The sequence below is a fragment of the Bos grunniens genome, chromosome 5 (genome assembly GCF_055505025.1).
Source record: "Bos grunniens cultivar Pamir isolate PY7600 chromosome 5, Bosgru_T2T1.0, whole genome shotgun sequence".
NCBI classification, from domain to species: Eukaryota; Metazoa; Chordata; class Mammalia; order Artiodactyla; family Bovidae; genus Bos; species Bos grunniens.
Genome location: NC_141169.1, coordinates 22,796,458 through 22,814,912, shown reverse-complemented (window position 1 = coordinate 22,814,912; position 18,455 = coordinate 22,796,458). Strand labels below are relative to the sequence as shown.

The 18,455-nt window shown below is 39.9% G+C and overlaps 1 long non-coding RNA gene across 1 annotated transcript in view; it reads right to left on the bottom strand.

The window, feature by feature from the left end:
• The window catches only part of LOC147371398 (uncharacterized), a 54,555-nt gene that overhangs the window by 9,299 nt on the left and 26,801 nt on the right, over positions 1–18,455 (bottom strand). The gene's annotated exons all lie outside the window — the stretch shown is intronic.

The window sequence follows — 18,455 nt, the reverse complement described above, 5'->3', positions numbered from 1 at the left end:
GGAGCAGGGTTTCTCTCCAGGCCCAGCTGCGGACTGAGTCGCACACCCACCTTCGCACTGCGCAAGAGAACAAAAGGGCCTTTCATTCCATCCTCCCTAGAAGGACTCGAGGTGGAAAATGGCTATTTGTTCCCTCTGCGACATATATGTCTGATAATATGCGTGGGCATGCATACTGACTGCCTGCATTATGTATGAATCAGACCCCACTCCTGTTCAGCAACAGCTGGAGAGATTTTTCTCCTCCAGATACCCAGCTGCAGTAGAGCCCCTCCCCCCAACACGTGCCTGCGCCACACACACACCCTATACATGGGCACTGGGGACAATTGCCCTAATTTACCAGAACCTAAGGACCACTGGAGCCAGCGCATTGTGTTTTTGAGTTGCTTTCCTTTTATTAAAATGTGTTTTTCTTCCATAGTGACTGCTGCCATTTTATTAATGGAACAAAGACTCTGGCCAAACAAGCACCCTAGTAATCACCTCAATTCATTCTCACAACCAAAGGCTTCTAAAAAACAGTTTTTTTTCAAGCTATTGGTTGGATGATCCCCCTGGGGAAATGCTTGCCACTTTTAAAGATGTTTTGAGCCAAGAGAAACTAGGATAAAGGCACTATTGGGTAGTTTTTCTTGTTGCTGTGTCTTTGTTTTCACAATCCATTATCACCAAGTTCCTGAACTCTTTTACTGAAAACAAGATGTTGTTTAAAACAAAAAGAATTATAATACCACTTACCCAGGCCTAAGTTGAAGCACCATCTAAATGATATTGTTTTTAGGATGAAAGCTGCAAAACCACTGTAAAAAACAGTGGTCTCCCAAAAATTCAAATTATCTGGCCATTTGCAAAATATTTTAATGAAATGAATATTAAAATATTTTGGGGTTAGAAGATCTGAGTAAATTGCTTGAATTTTGCAATTCCTGCTGGATGTGTGCCATCTTACAAAATTGTATGTCAAAGAAAGAAACATTATATGTTAGAAAATGTTATGGAGAGTGATGTAAGTTTGTTTAACTCTATTTAACAGAAAGGAATGTGTTTGTGGGCTTATAAACAACCTAATCTATGGGCTGAAAATATCCTGCCAAAACTGACCCCTGGCCATCTTCTCTCCCCAAGAAAGCCTCCTAGAGTAAGCTCCTTGTAAAATGTTTCCCAAATAGACCAGACTTTATACAGTGGCCTCCTGAAGATTCAAAGGAAAACATAATAATCCTTGATAAACTTGGCTGCCTAGTTGAAAAAGCTATATGAAGAGTCTAATGACCGGTTTCTTGCTGGAATGTCCTCTATAGCAGAGGTCAATCATCCATCCACTTTCTCCATCAGACAGCTCGAAAAAATAAGATCATAAAGGTAATCTCCTCTATCTCACCAGATTTCTGAGGTCAAAGCATTTATGCAGTGAGGTCTTTCAGTGCCATTAACCGTGAAAATAGCCAATATCAAAATAATTCTGAATTTCAAAACCAATTTGAGTTTTAATCTGAGTATTCAGGCTATTCACCCTTGATACTGACGCATCCAGCCATTGGTTCACCTTAAATTGGTCAAATTGATGAGGTCAGTGACATTCGATAAGAGACTGCAATGTACTGTCTCCATTGTTTGTATGACTGTTTTGCTTTTCTCATTCTTCCCTCAGTACAGAGCTTTGAGATGGTGGATTGGGAATATATTAGAAACTTTGGAGCCTTCTGGCTGTTTGGGCTCTGGGCCTTCCTCCCTTTCAGCAGCGGTGTGAGGGTTGTGGAGAAGGTGAGCCTCTTGGAGAGGGAAATGGGGACAGAGGGTTATTTAATGTCGGCGGGAACATGGAATAGCGCTCATCAACATGGTGTTGAGCCAGACCATCCTTGGAATTAAAAAAGACATGAGTTTTAACGTTTAGCTTCACTCATAACAGATTTTTCTCTGAGCCTCATTTCTTTTTTTTTTTTTTTCCCTGCTGCAATGGGTCTTCGTTATAGCACATGGGGTCTTTGTTACCCAGTAGTTGCCTGGTGGCATATGGGATCTCAGTTCCCTGACCAAGGATCAAACCCAAGTCCTCAATGTTGGAAGGTGGCCTCTAAACCACTGGGCCACCGGGGAAGTCCTTGCACCTTGTTTCTAAAACAGAGATAATATCTTCCTTTTTAAGTATTAAATCTGATCTTGGAAGGGAAGTGCCTAGCATGGTGCTTGGCACGGAGTAAATGCTCAATAAATCAAAGTTACTCTCTCCACTGCTGTTCAGCTGTCTGCTGCCACCATCTAGAACTCCAGCCTATTTGTCTAGGGCCCTGTAAATCACCACTTTTATATATCGTCTATTTTAATTCTTACAGGAATCAAAAGAAACAATTATTATATCACCATATTAGAAATTAAGATGCTGAAACTTAAATAATTTGCCAAACTTGAATCCAGACGTTTCTCTCCAGAGTCAGGATTCTTTGGTACTGTAAAAATTTTACGTGATAGATTTCACCACTTCTCCTTGCCATTATAACCCTTTCCTTCCATGTTTTCTAATATTGGATGTATAATGCTTTTGAATACAAATGGATAAAAGGCTACAACTCATTGTATATATTGTAAAAGGGTCTCCCTGGATAACTATGCAAGGGACCAGTTAAATTCATTTACTAGTCTATTGAGGCCAACTTCTCCATTCTCAAGCTCAAAACACATTGTATTCTAAGCCCATGCTTTGAAGAAATCTAGTAATAAAGAGTTGTCTGTGGGAGGTCTGTTCCTTGTTGTTTCTGAATTATCATTAAATGGACATACGGTAAGTTGAATTCAGACCAACATTTCTGAACCTATTCAATTTCTTTGAGTGAATTAAAGGGTAACATCAGTTTGTAAGCATTTTCAGAAGTATTCCACTGAAATTAGGTTTTACTGATCCCAGTTCTTCTCATGATATGAATTAAGAGTTGAGTATAAAAGAAAATGGATCTTTTCAAAAAGAGAGCCAAATGAAACATGCCAGGTATAGGACTTGGGATTATGTATGTTGCTCCTAAATTAAATGCTTTCAATGGTGAGCTGTCATTAAAAATTACAGCTTTAGCATTGCTTTTCCAGCATTTGCAAATCACGAAGATGACTTATGGAAAACAATTTTCTTCAGTGGCTGGGCTCTCCAGCTGCCTGTAATTTGATTATAAATTTCAAATATACTTTGTGTGGCAGAGGGTATATGCTGAGAAAGGAGTGTTAGTGGGGAAGGAGACAGGGACTATAGTCTTTCCTGAGTAACTGAGTAACAGAAGTGAGCATTAGATATTTACATTTAGCATTTCAAAGCCTATAGATCAAGGGCGAATTTTCACCATCTTGATAACATTAGTCTCAGTAAATACTATTCCCTTTGTGCCCCAGAGGAAAAGATCAAATTACCCCAAGAAACTTATACAGTTGAGAGATTTTAGTAATTTTCCCATCCTATTTTCTTTCTCTCCCTCTTTCTCTCTCTCTCTGTCACAGACAACATAAATTGCTCTTACGGAAAGTTATAATGTGATGAAATTAGATTACTCTTCAATAAGAAATGATTATTCAAACCTTTTGGAGACATGTCATTCTAGTGTACACAATAGTAGATCTCCTTTGTGTTTTTGGAGAATGAGAAAGGGCTTCTGAAAGAGACATGGAGTTCCAGCCTTTAATGGGCTTTGAAAAATACCAGACTTGAGGGTAGTAAGTTGACGCCATTAGGAAAATTCAATAATATTCTTATTTTCCTATTATCATAGAGGCATCTGCTGCTTGGGGGGAAATAATGAAATAAAGGTTTCTTTCCTACACATCAGTGCCATTCAGAGATCTCATGGAAACCTGTTTCTGCAGCAAAGAAAGTGTAATTCTGCAAGTCAAGAGCAGACCGTGTCCTGTGTGACCAGACACACTGACTCCTGCTTGCCTAATATTTAAGGGGAAAGTTGACACTTGGCTCTCTGACACAAATTCTGACTTGACAAAGCAATATAATCTTCTCAAATAAGGTCAAAATATCTAGAAAAACTCAGCTATTTACTATTGAGCTGATTTTCAGAGACAAAGAGCCTGTTTGTTTTAAAACAACATACTCCCGTCAACCTTGCCTTAAAAAATCAATAAACTTGGAGAATGTCTGAGATTTTTTTTTCCAAATTATGAACATCCTTTTGATTTTATTCTCTAATTTGTATAGCACAATAAATATAAGTGTAAATGCATTTCTTTTCAAAATAGAGTCTCAACCCAACCAGAATTCACTGTTTTCAATTATGATTTCCAATGGATCTCTTTCTGGGGATCAGGTTTTAGAAAGCAGAATAAATTAATGGCAGATACTAGTCAAAATTTTGTGTTCCTTCAGGACCCAGTTTCTGCAAACTCCTCTTGGTAAAAAAATTAAAGTTCACTACAGTAAAGGGAACATATCAGTAAAAATCCCTGCTCAGGGCATTTCATTAATATGTTTGGAATTGTAAGAGAGAGGGGATTTTCTCTTCAATCTCCAGCCTCACATACCTTGGAGCTGATGAATTCTGCACATCTCTGGGATTTGCAGGAGGTTACAGAACAAGATTACGCACCCTGGTGATATATTTACTGCAAGGACAACCCGGGCACAGCTGCAGCTTGAAACCAGAAATGTGTGGAAAGAGTCTAACCGTGAAATACTTAAGGCTATTATTTCTTCAGAGCATCATTCCGTACCCAGGAAATGAAACCGATCAATTCTGCTTTTCTTTTTCATTGTTGTTGTTAGTTTAATGCAATTTAGTCTGAGAGGATGAAAACTGGTACCTGACTTTATGATTTACTTATGTAAAATCAGGGCTGAGGAAAAGTTGGGTCCAGTTGATAGAGATGATATGTAATTAACTGATTTGCAAAGAATGAGAAGGAGGCAAAGCTCTCCATTTGTGGTGCAAGAATGGATGGTTTGCCTCTCCTTTCAGGATTAAATTGCAAATATCATTTAATGTTGAAAGGCTTTTTGGAAATAATATCACACTGAATTTCTCAAGTGGACTCCCCAGACTTTTTTATTTCCTGGTTCCTAAATAATTGCCGAGGGCACCACAGATAGAGCAGCTAACAAAGACAGACAATGCCCTCATCGAATCCATAACCTTGCAAGGAAAAGAGACTTGAGAAGGAGAAGAAGGACATAGATAATAATAGAGTTACAAGCCTTGATAAAGCTAGAAAGACTAAGTACTCCAAGAGAGTGCATTATAAGCCTTGCATATTCGTGTTAATTTGTCTGCTTTCTCTTATCAGTCTATAAGATTCTTGACCAAAACAATGTGTTATTTAAAATAATTGCTTAAAAACGTCTATTTGTTAATAATCTGTTCCTAGAGCCTTGCACTGTGCATGGCACACGGCAGACACTTAGCAAACTTGGTTAGTTGTGTTTGTTGACGCAAAGGAAATGGCAACCCACTCCACTACTCTTGCCTAGAAAATCCCATGGATGGAGGAGCCTGGTGGGCTACAGTCCATGGGGTCGCAAAGAGTTGGACACGACTGAGCAACTTCATGGATGGAGCATTACTCATGGAATCCTTACAGAAATCCCAGGAACTAAATTTCAGGGTTGAAAGTGAAAGTGTTAGTAGCTCAGTCGTGTCTGAGTCTTTGAGACTCCATTGAGCCTGCCAGGCTCCTCTGTCCATAGAATTCTCCAGGCAAGAATACTGGAGTGGGCTGCCATGCCATCCTCCAAGGGATCTTCCAGACCTAGGGAATGAGTCTGGGTCTCCTGTCTTGAAGGCAGATTCTTTACCATCTGAGCCACCAGGGAAGCCCTTTTCAGGTATTAATGATCTTATTTTGTTGTTGTTCAGTTCCTTAGCTGTGCCGGACTCTTTGTGAACCCATGGACTGTAGCCCATCAGGCTCCTCTGTCCATGGGATTTCCTAGGCAAGTATACTGGAGTGGGTTGCCATTTCCTTCTCCAGGGGATCTTCCTGACTCAAGGATCGAACCCATGTCACCTGCAGGCAGATTCTTTACCACTGAGCCACCCGGGAAGCTGGCCTCATTTTACTGATAAGAAAACAAAGGAAAAATGAACTGATTTGCTCAAACCATCTCAGCTAATAAACCAGAATGAAAACAGGTCTTTGAATTCTGAAACCAGTGTTCTTTCACTACACAGCACTGCCTCCAGAAAAAAATAGATAAGATAAAGAATGGAAATAATACTAAGACTATATACATATATTTGTTTGCATGTTCACGAAAGGGGGAAGAAAAAGGGGAGGGAGAAACTTCAGAGTTGTACATGAATTAAAAGGAACTCAATTCATCTTCACATAAAAATACTATGGGATAAAAGCCAAAAACTTTTCTGAGAATTTTGTATCTCCAGCAACCTATATTTAAACAGTTGTAATTCTTTTTAAAGAGCCCTTCTATTCAAACTTTTCAAAGAGAAGATTTGCCTTTTAGTGGGAAATCTCTTTTCCATCATAGAGTTAAAATAAAACTTCACAAGTTTGGTTATTTGTTGTCAATTTTAGCAGACTTTTTCCCCCCTAAACTACTAAACTTAGTATATAAAAGAAAAAAAAAAGTACAGGCTACAATATATTTGAGGCCAGACTGGAAATGTCCATAGGAGGTGTCTTAGTCAACTTGGGCTTGCCATGACCAAGTACCAGAAACTTGGTAGCTTAAAAAAGAGAAATTTATTTCTCACAGTTCTAGAGACTGGTGAGTCCAAGCTCAAGGTGTCAGCTGGTGGGAGTTCTTTTCCTGGTTTGCAAAGCTCCCTCTCTTGCTGTATCATTATGTTGCAGAGAGTTGTCTTTCTCTTCTTCATCTAAAGCCACTAATCTTATCATTCAGTTCAGTTCAGTTCAGTTGCTCAGTCTTGTCCGACTCTTTGCAACCCCATGAATCGCAGCACACCAGGCCTCCCCTGTCCATCACCAACTCCCGGAGTTCACTCAGACTCACATCCATCGAGTCAGTGATGCCATCCAGCCATCTCATCCTCTGTCGTCCCCTTCTCCTCCTGCCCCCAATCCCTCTCAGCATCAGAGTCTTTTCCAATGAATCAACTCTTCATATGAGGTGGCCAAAGTACTGGAGTTTCAGCTTTAGCATCATTCCTTCCAAAGAAATCCCAGGGCTGATCTCCTTCAGAATGGACTGGTTGGATCTCCTTGCAGTCCAAGGGACTCTCAAGAGTCTTCTTATTTGAAACATCTTCTTCTTAATGATCTTATCATTAGGTCCTTACACTCGTGATCTACTCTAACTCCAATTACCTCCCAAAGGCCATTGTTCAGTTGCTCAGTCCTGTCTGACTCTTTGCGACCTCATGGACTGCAGCATGCCAGGCTTCCCTGTCTTTCACCATCTCCTGGAGTTTGCTCAAACTCATGTCCATTGAGTCGGTGATGCCATCCTCTGTCACCCCCTTCTCCTCCTGCCTCTTCGCATCTGGTGCCCACAGTATTGGAGCTTCAGCTTCAGCATCAGTCCTTCCAATGAATATTCAAGGTTCATTTCCTTTAGGATGGACTGGTTTGATCTCCTTGCAGTCCAAGGGACTCTCAAGAGTCTTCTGCAGCACCACAGTTTGAAGTCATCAGTTCTTCAGCGCTCAGCCTTTTTTACTGTCCAGCTCTCACATCCATATATGACTCCTGGAAACACCATAGCTTTGACTAGACAGACCTTTGTAGGTGCCTCCCAGGACTGCTGTTGCCAGAGACTCTATCCTCCCTGTAGGACACTGCTGACTTATGCTCTGCCTCAACACTTAAAGGCAGGTCAGGCTCAGTCTCTGTGGGGGTCACTGCTCCTTTCCCTGGGTCCTGGTGTGAACGAGGTTTTGTTTGTGCCCTCCAAGCGTCTCTGGTGGATATGAAGTTTGATTTTAAATGCAATTGTGCCCCTCCTACCATCTTGTTGTGGCTTCTCCTTTGCCCTTGGTCATGGGGTATTTTTTTTTTGGTGGGTTCCAACATTCTCCTGTTGATGGTTATTCAACAGCTAGTTGCAATTTGGGTGTTCTCACAAGAGAAGATTAGCACACATCCTTCTACTCTGTCATCTCCTATCCCAGATTTGCCTACAAAGGTCCCAAAATCCACATCTCCAAATATTATCCCATTGGGAGTTAGCTCTTCAAGATAAGGATTGGAAGTCAGCCACAGGGGAGGCAGAGGGGAGACAGAAACATTCATTTCATAATAGGATGTATAACTAAAAGAAATAAAACCAGTTCTATTTTACAAACACCCACACATACATACTAGACTTTGTCATACTCCACACCTTTGACAAGAAAAGTCAGGGATGAGATTATGCCTAATCTTGAGGAACTACATCTGAATAATTGAAATAAACAATCCACAATGGAAGACCAAAGAAAGCTAAACTGGAATGAATCATGCATTTAACATTATTTTTAAAGAAATCAGAAATATTCAGACATAAATAAGTCAGCGGGAAAGTCAAACACTGATATAACTGGCCCAGAAGAGCCTTTTGAATTTAACTTGAGTATTTTGGAGCTATAAGAACTGAAACATCTTTATTTTAAAAGGGTACAGTATTCATCAGAGAAGGCAATGGCACCCCACTCCAGTAATCTTGCCTGGAAAATCCCATGGACGGAGGACCCTGGTGGGCTGCAGTCCATGGGGTTGCTAAGAGTCGGACACGACTGAGCGACTTCACTTTCACTTTTCACTTTTATGCACTGGAGAAGGAAATGGCAACCCATTCCAGTGTTCTTGCCTGGAGAATCCCAGGGTCAGGGGAGCCTGGTGGGCTGCCATCTATGGGATCGCACAGAGTCAAACACGACTGAAGCGACTTAGCAGCAGCAGCACAGTATTCATAGAAATAGATAAGGTTTGAAATTTAAACTACTCTCTCAACTATTACCAAAGTGGAAAAAAAATGAGCATGTTTTACATTTTGCTGTCTTCTACCTAATTAGCAAAATCCAAACAAAGAGGGACTCCCCTGGTGGTCCAGTGGTTAAGAATCTGCCTGCAAATGCAGGGGCCTCGGGTTCAACCCCTGAACTGGGAAGATTCCTCATGCAGCAGGGCAACTAACCCCATGCGCCACAGCTACTGAAGCCTGGGGCCCCTCGGGCTCACGCTCTGCAACAAGAGAAGTCCCGCAATGAGAAGCCCGTGCACCACAACTAGAGGGTCGCCCATCCACCACAACCAGAGAAAGCCCGCACGCAGCAACAAAGACCCAGCACAGACCTAAACAGTAACAATAACCACAGGAAGCATATACTGTAATGCTGCTTTATTTTGGGCCTTGTAAACAAAGGTTGATGACCAATATAACCACCAGATAATCAAAAACTTGTCTTGGTTAGTTGTGATATTAAGGATAAAACCTTGCACATAATGTGTATTTATTTTGATTTGTGTCCTGCCTGCTTTCAACTAGAATTTGTGGTGGTAAAATAAATAAATAAACAAATCACTATATTTGTCAACACATATTGGATTGCACGATCCAGAAAACCCCAACCCCAATGCGTTAAGCATAAAAGGGCATTTATTGGCCCACATGGTTGAAGTCTTGAGGTAGAACCCACATCTAACACAAGAATTCAAAGAGGTCAACTGGCCTTGGTCTGCCTATCTTCATATCTCAGATCTGCTTTCTTTTGGGCTGGCCCCATTCTCAGGCATTCTACTGAGGAATAAGATGGGGGTCAGACACTCTGCTTTTTTCATCCCACCCTGTTGGCCATTCTACTGGAAAATAAACACTTCCTTTACAGTGATGCCCATAAAAACATTTGAATGCCCTCTGATGGGCCTGATTTGTGTCATGTCATGGCTTCATTCTTGATCCAATTACTGAGGCCAGGGCAATACAGCACAGTCAATGGCCTGGCCTGGGTTAGGTTTCCACCCTCGGCTCTAAAAAACCAGAATGAATTCCCTCTAAGCCACAAGGACTAAGATTGGGATAAAGACAATAAGCAGGAAGCATTGAGATTCCATTATCACAAAAGAGGGAAATATCCTTAATGTAGTTGAACGCTTTGGGTGTCTACCACAACCCAAGTACAATAAAACTGAACCACTGACAAACTCTAGAAAGCGGAAGTCATGTATAAACGAGGGGGTGGTCTTGAGAATAAGGGGAAGCAGGGGAGATGGTATGTCGTAGAAATATGGATTGAGAAAATCCGGAATGATCACGTATAAAACTTTGCTCTGAGTTTCTTAGAAGCCAAGGCAGAGTGACATTCAATGGAAAGAAAACACCTCATCTAAACAAAGGAAGTTCCCAGCTTGCTGGATGATATAGATACTTTTCTGGCTCTGAATTCTCAAAAGAACTTGTCTCCAAGACCTTTAAATAAGGCTGAGCAACATAATGAGGTCCTATTTTTTTTTTAAAGCAAGTTTTTAAAAAGAGCTGGTACACATTCTGCTCAGTGAAAGCCAAGGACATAGCATTACACAGTGGCTCTGGAAAGTCAATTATTCAAAAGGCTGTAGTGACTCTGTCCAAGTATGTAACCTAATGAAGCACTCAAAGGTAGAAAACCGGCAATGAAATACTAGCCCTGCACTTATTAGCAGAGCCACCATAGCTTAGTCCCTCTCATTCTCTGAGCTTATGTTTTTTTAAGTGTAAAGAAGTGGTAATAATACCAATACTTGCTTTGTGTGAGAATTAAATTAATATATAAAAGTACTTTTAACTCTCTAATGTATGTGCAAATAGGTAACATATTTTCATCAAACGATACTCTAGGATCATCTAGATAAAGGATAAAGTCAGATCAGATTATACATACTTTATAATTAATTGCATAAAAAGTTCAACCAATGAGTCATTAAATAGTAAAAGGTTATTTTAAGTTTTCATTGCAGCTCTAATAAAAAACCTTTTTTTACTCCTCCATATTTATTATTATTTTATTATTTCCCATGTTTCAAATAAGTGAGATGTCATCCACCAAAAAAACAGTTGTTTGAGGACATTATTACCAATGTGATCCCTACCACCACCATTACTTCTACCAATTGCTACAATTTATTGAGCATTTACTATGGGTGAGGCAGGAAATGAAATGCTTCATATACATTTCAAACACAATCCCGGAACTAGGAGTGACAAGGTGAATTTTATAATGCCCCTCAAGAGCAGTAAAACATTAGACTAGTTACTTATCTCTGGTCCTGCTTTTCTCTAGGCTTGGATCAATATTGATTGTACATCTTAGAAGTTTCCTTCCAGACTTTAGTATTCTATTACTTTGTTAGGGTCAATTTTATGGTACAAATTCTCACATTCATGTCTTTTTTTTTATCTATAAAGTGAGGCATATGGGATCTTAGTGCCCCAGCTAGGGATCAAACCTGAGCCCTGTGCAATGAAAGTGCAGTGTCTCAAACATTGGACTGCAAGGGAAGTCCCTGTGTTATATGATAAGTGCTTTTACCTCAATTATGAATGTATACTTTTCTTAGAATGTTCTCTTTGGTAGTATATCAAAAGCAGCACCATCATTTTTATTCAACAAACCTGATGGGGTATTCTTCCCTAAGAGTGAAGGGCATATTTACCACAATTTGTGGAATTTTGTGGAATGTTTTCCCTGAAAAAAAATAGCAAGGAGTCAATGAGTTTGCATTATTGCCTTAAATTAGTGAGTGGACATTCTATTTCAAGAAAAAAAAAAACTTATTTTTTTGCCTTTATTTAAAAATTTGAGATATAATTGGCATAACATGATTTCTTAAACCCCCCAGCAGTTCAGCGGCTTTCATCAGTTAAGATCACAGTTATCAGTAGTATACCAAAACGGTACCTATCAATGGTTTCTCAATTTTGGTTACACATCATAGTCACTGAGGAATTTTTAAAAAATATGAATGCCTGAATCCCACCACAGAGATTCTGCTGATATTGGTCCAGGGGGCATTTTGGATATTGGGATTATTTTTGCCAGCGCTTTTCCAGATGATTTTAAGGTAGAGTCAAGACTGAAATTGACTGGCCCATCTGGTGTTATCTGTGAGGCAGGGCATCACATACTTAAAGAAGATCTGCCAATCTGGAAGAGGTGGGGGATGCTCTGTTGGAAAAAAATCAGCAGGATCAACCAGTTGAGCCTCATCCAATACTTACATGCTATGCAAAACAGGCAGTATAGAAAACATTTGCTTTTTAAGAAGGATTTTTTACTTATGTGTGTTACTTGGGAAGCTCATTGACTGAGTGGAGAAGAAACGTGATGTCATTTTGTCAGTGGGAACCTGTGTCCTTTTTCTTTTTCTCTACTGGTTTTTAATTGTCAAAATCCAGAGGTTAAGAAGCTGCCTTCCAATACAAGGGACACTGGTCTGATCCCTGGTCAGGGAACTAAGGTTCCACGTGTCACAGGGCAGCTAAGCCTGAGCACAACTCACAACTCCACAACTCCCTATGGGCTCTGGAGCCTCTGTGTTGTAACCAAGACCTGGTGCAGTCAAATAAACAGATAAATATGTATTTTTAAAAAGACTTAAAAAAAAAAAAAAAACGCCAGAGGGGGCACCTGGGTAGGGTGATTTTTATTTACCACATTCTCCTGACCCTCTAACCCTTATTGGGCATCAAAGTTCTTTTTCTCATTCCAAGGTTTTTTGGACATGGTATATAATAACTTTGTTTCCTGCAAGCTCTATTTTAATTGACAGAACCAATAGACACAAGAAATCATGACCAAAATAAGAAACCAACTCAAGTAATCCCTTGGGGATTGCTTTGCTTTCTTAAATAAAATCCAACACATGGTCCTGCTCAGGCATGTTTGGGAAATTACACCCATTATGTCTTTTTGTTTGCTTTTAAAACCTGCTTCTTTCATTTCTTGCAAATTTTTCTGTCCAAAGCTAAATTGATTCTGCACAGCAAAGATAAACTCCAATCCAGAAACTGGAAAGAAAATGTTTATGTGGTTGAGGTGCACATTTATAGAATTCCTGATTGGGTGGTGAGACCCAGAAGATCAGCAGTCCAGCTTCTGGTGGATACAATAGCCCTTTTTCAGTTCATTGACATGAGAAGTTTTCATCTCCACCATGAAGCTTGTCAGGTCTGGTCTACGGATGGCTGATATTTTTGTTCTTATATCTGCTTGTGACTTCTTAGATGAAATTTTGAGGTTACATGTATAAATAATATGGAAGGAAGTGAATGCTTGAGGTTAATGTTCACAGGAAAAACCAGGGAGGGGACTTTTTGCTAAAGGTTTTTTTTGAAAAGCTGCTCTACTTTCTACAGACTGAGGTAGTAACCCCAAGATAAGGGGTTTTCACAAAATTTTTGTCAGTTTTTATAATGAACACAAAACTATATCCCATAATCTGAAGCGGAAATATTCAAATTAGTCACAGTGTTATACAAATTTTTTGTCTTTCCATTTTACAATATGATTAGAGAAAACTAAGATGTTTCAAAGAGCAAAAGCAAAATAAATAAATAAATGTCCTCCATTTAGGGGTAAAAAAAAAAAAGGCCACTAATAATAAGTCATATACTCACCGACTACTTGAAGATTTCAGAGTTTTTCTTTTCTTGTATTGATTTTCCTATTGGTAAGAGTCCTTAATAATTTTCTCATGTCTCAGCCTTTATCACTATTAAATAATCTGTTAGATATGTGTGTGTGTGTGTGTATGTGGGTGTGGGACTAACATAGTGTTGTAGGTTGATTGTACTTCAAAAAGCAAATACACAGATTTGTAGAAAAAGAGATCAGAGGACCTTCCCTGGTGGTCCAGTGCTTAAGTTGCTGAACTTCCTTTGCAGGAGACAAACGTCCAATCCCTGGTCAGGGAACTAACATCCTGCATGCTACACGGTGTGGCAGGAAAACAGAAAAAAATTAACATTTTTATAAAATGTAAAAAAAACCCCAAGAGATCAGACTTATGGTTACCAGAGATGAGGGTGGGGGAGAAAAAACTCAATAAAGGCAGTCAAAAGCTACACATCTCCAATTATAAAATAAATAGGGATGTAATGTACAACATGATTAATAGAATTAGTACCACTGTATATTATGTATGAAAGTCATTAAGAGAGTAAATCCTGAATTCTCATCACAAAGAGAATGTTTTTCTTTTCATTGTATGTATCTATATGAGATGATGGATGTTCACTAAATTTTTGTGGTAATCATTTTGTACTGTATGTAAGTCAAATCATTACGTTGTACATCTTAAATTTATACAGTGCTGTATGCCAATTACTTCTCAAAAAAACTGGAAGAAAAAAAAGTTTGGGCTGTAAATAATAGAAACCAATTTTTGGTTAGTTTAAGCAAAAAATTAAGCTTCATTGTAGAGTAACTGGGATTATTTCATGGTACCTAAGAGCTAAGATACGTCTCTTAGTGTTTTAGGGTGCCTTTAAAATGGTCTCAATGATCCCTGACTTCTGGTATTTACACCGTGTATTATCTCCTCCTCATGAGTGTAGACTGGAAATGCTGACTTCTAACAAATAAAGTACAGCAAAGTGATGGGATGTCTCTTCTAAGATCAAGTTATAAAATTCTGTAGCTTCCACCTTGTTCTTACTCTTTCCACTCTGATGAAGGCAGATGCTGTGATGTGAGCTGCCCTCTGAAAAGCTTATATAGCAAGGAGTTGACGACAGCCTCTACCCACAATTTAGAGGAGCTCAGATTCTTGATGTAACAGTCTGCGAGGAACTGAATCCTGCCAACAACCATGTGAAAGCTTGGAAAATATCCTTTCCAAGGTGAGAATTCAGATGAAGCCACAGCCGTGGTCAGCACCCTGACTGTAACCTTGTGAGAGACCCTGAGATGGAGGGTCCAATTAAGTCGTGTCTAGATTCCTGACCCACCAAAATTGTGGGATAATACATGCTGTTGTTTTAAGTCACTTCGTTTTGAGATAACGTGTTACCTGACAATAGGTAATACAGTCAGCAACAGAATGCAGGAACACTGGGGGAATCTATAAAATATTTCTGCTCCTTGATTCTCTTTTCTTCTGGTTGTCTGTCTCACTGAGCTCTCGTTACCAAACCACTTTGCTTTCTCCTCAGTGCAAAATATACCAATAGTTCCCGCATTTACCTGCTCTCTGTTTCTGTCATACAGAAAGAAATCAATGTCTTTTTAGGCACATTTTCAAAACTATCATGGCAGGAATCAGACTGGCTGATCTAGGCTCAGAAGCCCATCTCTGAACCCATCATCTCTCTCAGGAGGGAAACACAAGGAAGAGATTGTGATTGATCTTGCTTGGATCCAGTGTACTAATGCAGCAGTGTTTATAGTAGGTATGAAGACTGGAAAAGGTAGATTTGTAATTTGCTTCACAATTTTGCTCACTTTGGCCTATTGTTTAAATAATTTGAATTGCTAATATGTGTTCTATTTGAATGAATAATCTAACAGGCACCATTACTCTAAAAAGTAAATATAGGGGGGAAAAAAGACCTTTAAAACATTTCCCACCTAGAAAATGCATCATATAAAACTTGGCATTTGTGCAAGGTACATGCCAAGAAGTGGAAAGTAATGGACACTGACATGCTTGATTATTCAGGAAGGATATGGTTTGACATTTACGCCAACTGAAGGTTCTTACTCCCATTGTATCACAGGCTCCTTTGGGCCTCCGCTCTCTGCCTATTGTCCTACATGTGTAGAAAAACTGATAAAATTCCAGCAAAGTGGGGGTGGCGGGTGGGGGCGGATGTACGATGAGTTGTTAAACCAGGATGGTGAGCACTTACCAAGCTACGGTGTTTCTCCAGTTACACTTGTGTAATTGTGACACATGAAAAGATCCCTTCAGAACTGCCAGTACATAAAAGAGCAGAACACTGACTACGATCAAACAATGTACACAAAACAAAGTGGCTTTGCTGCCCTCTCAGTGGGATCCAAACGAAACAAATGATGCAAGGTTGTATGTTTATTTATTTTTTCTTTTTTGGAGGGGACACCCAGATGGTTATATTTTGACCATCAGACTTGCTTTGTGTATCAGTACACCCGTGGCGGATTCATGTTGATGTATGGCAAAACCAATACAATATTGTAAAGTAATTAGCCTCCAATTAAAATAAATAAATTTATATTTAAAAAAGTGTTTTATAAAAATTAGCTCTGAAATCAGAGAAAATAAGCATATTTTTTCCTGCACTTTTGGTGTACTAGGAGTATCAGTGAGAGGTTTCCAAAAAAAAAAAGCATCCTGTTGGAAATGGATAACCTCCATTCCATTTCCAACCATTCTGTTGGAAATGGAAATTATATAACCTCCATCCGAGGTTATGTAATTATGCGTGCATGATGCTAAAGGGCAGTTAGTCTGTGCATGGGCTGCCCTTGGAATCAGAGGTAGGAATGGTGGGGTGACGAGCACACAGCATCCATATACAACACAGCGGACATCTGAGGCACCTGGGCTGTAGAACCACTTGGGTGCAAGTCCTGCTTTTGCCAAGTACTAGACTTCAGGCACATAGTTTATATTCTGTGCCTTGGTTTCTTCATCTTTGAAGTAGGGAAAATTTTCAGAGTACCTACCTTTACACTCTTGTTGTTAAGATGAGATAACATAATTGATACAGAGAGTCTGGCACAATGCCTAATATACACCAAGCACTCAAATGTTAGCTAATGTTATTACTTTTGATGATATCAGTTATTTAAACTCCCTCAACCCTAACGTCCTCATTTGTCAAATAGGGAACTGATTGTAGCAATGGCACATACAAAGTTATATGTGTGACTCAGCATATGATATTATGCACACATTTCATATGTTTTCTGAATTCTTTGAAAGTGAGATGGGAAACTGAGCTGAGAGTTGCTTTGCAATGATCTAGCGTCACAGCTGCAGTCAACATGGTGGTGAATTAGTTTTCATGACAAAAGACCACAAACTAGACGGCTCGAAACAACAGAAATGTATTCTTGCTCAATTTTGGAGGCCAGGAGTCCAAAGTCAAGGTTAGGTTATAGCAGGGCCATGTTCCTTCTAGAGGCCTTTGGGGAGAATCCTTCCTTGATTCTTCCAGCTTCTGGTGGTTTCTGGTGTTCTTTGGTCTCTGGCTGAATAACTCCAGTCTCTGTTCCTGTCTCCACATGGCCATTTTCTCCGTATGTTGTAGTGATGGTGTAGTTGCTAAATCACGTCTGACTCTTGTGACCCTACGGACTGTCAATTGCCAGGCTCCTCTGTCCCTACAATTTCCCAGGCAAGAATACTGGAGTGGGTTGCTATTTCCTTCTGGGGATCTTCCCAACCCTGGGATTGAACCCGCATCTCCTGCATTGCAGGCAGATTCTTTACCACTGAGCCACCAGGGATGCCCTCTTCCCTGTGTCCTGTCTCCAACCTCCTATCTGTTCACTAGTCTCTTATAAAAACACTAGTCATTGGATTTAGACTCCACCCCAAATCGAGTATGGGCTTCCCTGGTGGCTCAGAGGTTAAAGAGTCTGCCTGCAATGTGGGAGACCTGGGTTCGATCCCTGGGTTGGGAAGATTCACTGGAGAAGGAAATGGCAACCCACTCCAGTATTCTTGCCTGGAGAATCCCATGGACGGAGGAGCCTGGTAGGCTACAGTCCATGGGGTCGAAAAGAGTCAGACATGACATCGAGTACAGTTTCATCTGGAGATTCTAAACTGATTACATCGGTTAAGACTTTATTTTAAAATAAAGTCACATTCTGAGGTTCTGGGTGGAAATTAATTTGGGGGAGGGCACTATAGTATCTAGCTCACTCAGTTCAGTTCAGTTCAGTTGCTCAGTCATGTCCGACTCTTTGCGACCGCATGAATTGCAGCACGCCGGGCCTCCCTGTCCATCACCAACTCCCGGGGTTCACTCATTTCCAGACACCTCTGACTCTTTGCCATTTATCTTACTTTTACTTCAACCCATTTACTGAACACACATTTGGGGAGTACCTACTGTGTGTCAGATCCAGGGACACAAAGGTAGTTCCTTAAAAGAGTTCGTAATATTTTGAGAAAGATGCACACTAAACAAGTCTATAGTGACAGAGAGAGAAAAGTGGTGTTTTATCTCCAAGTGGTTAGAGAGAGCTTCCTGAAGGAAGTGAAACCTGCAGCTGTCACAAGTCCTTGGCTCGTCTATACTCGAAGTACACATGGCAGATGAGGGTATGTGAGAGGAAAGAAAAAAAATGAACTTGATCAGACAGGCCGCGCTTTCCCTCTGGATAATACAAAACTAGCCAACAACTAGTACCCAACCAACGTACGTCACATAGAATCGCATCCAAAATTCCAGGCAAATGAATATCAACGAATAGCAAATTAGAACGCTGCATTGTGACATTTAATTTAAAATAGAGCATTGATGTTGACTCTTCTAAGCATGAGAAATACATATTTATTTAAAAAGGGGAAAGTATATTGCAAAATGTTTCTATTTC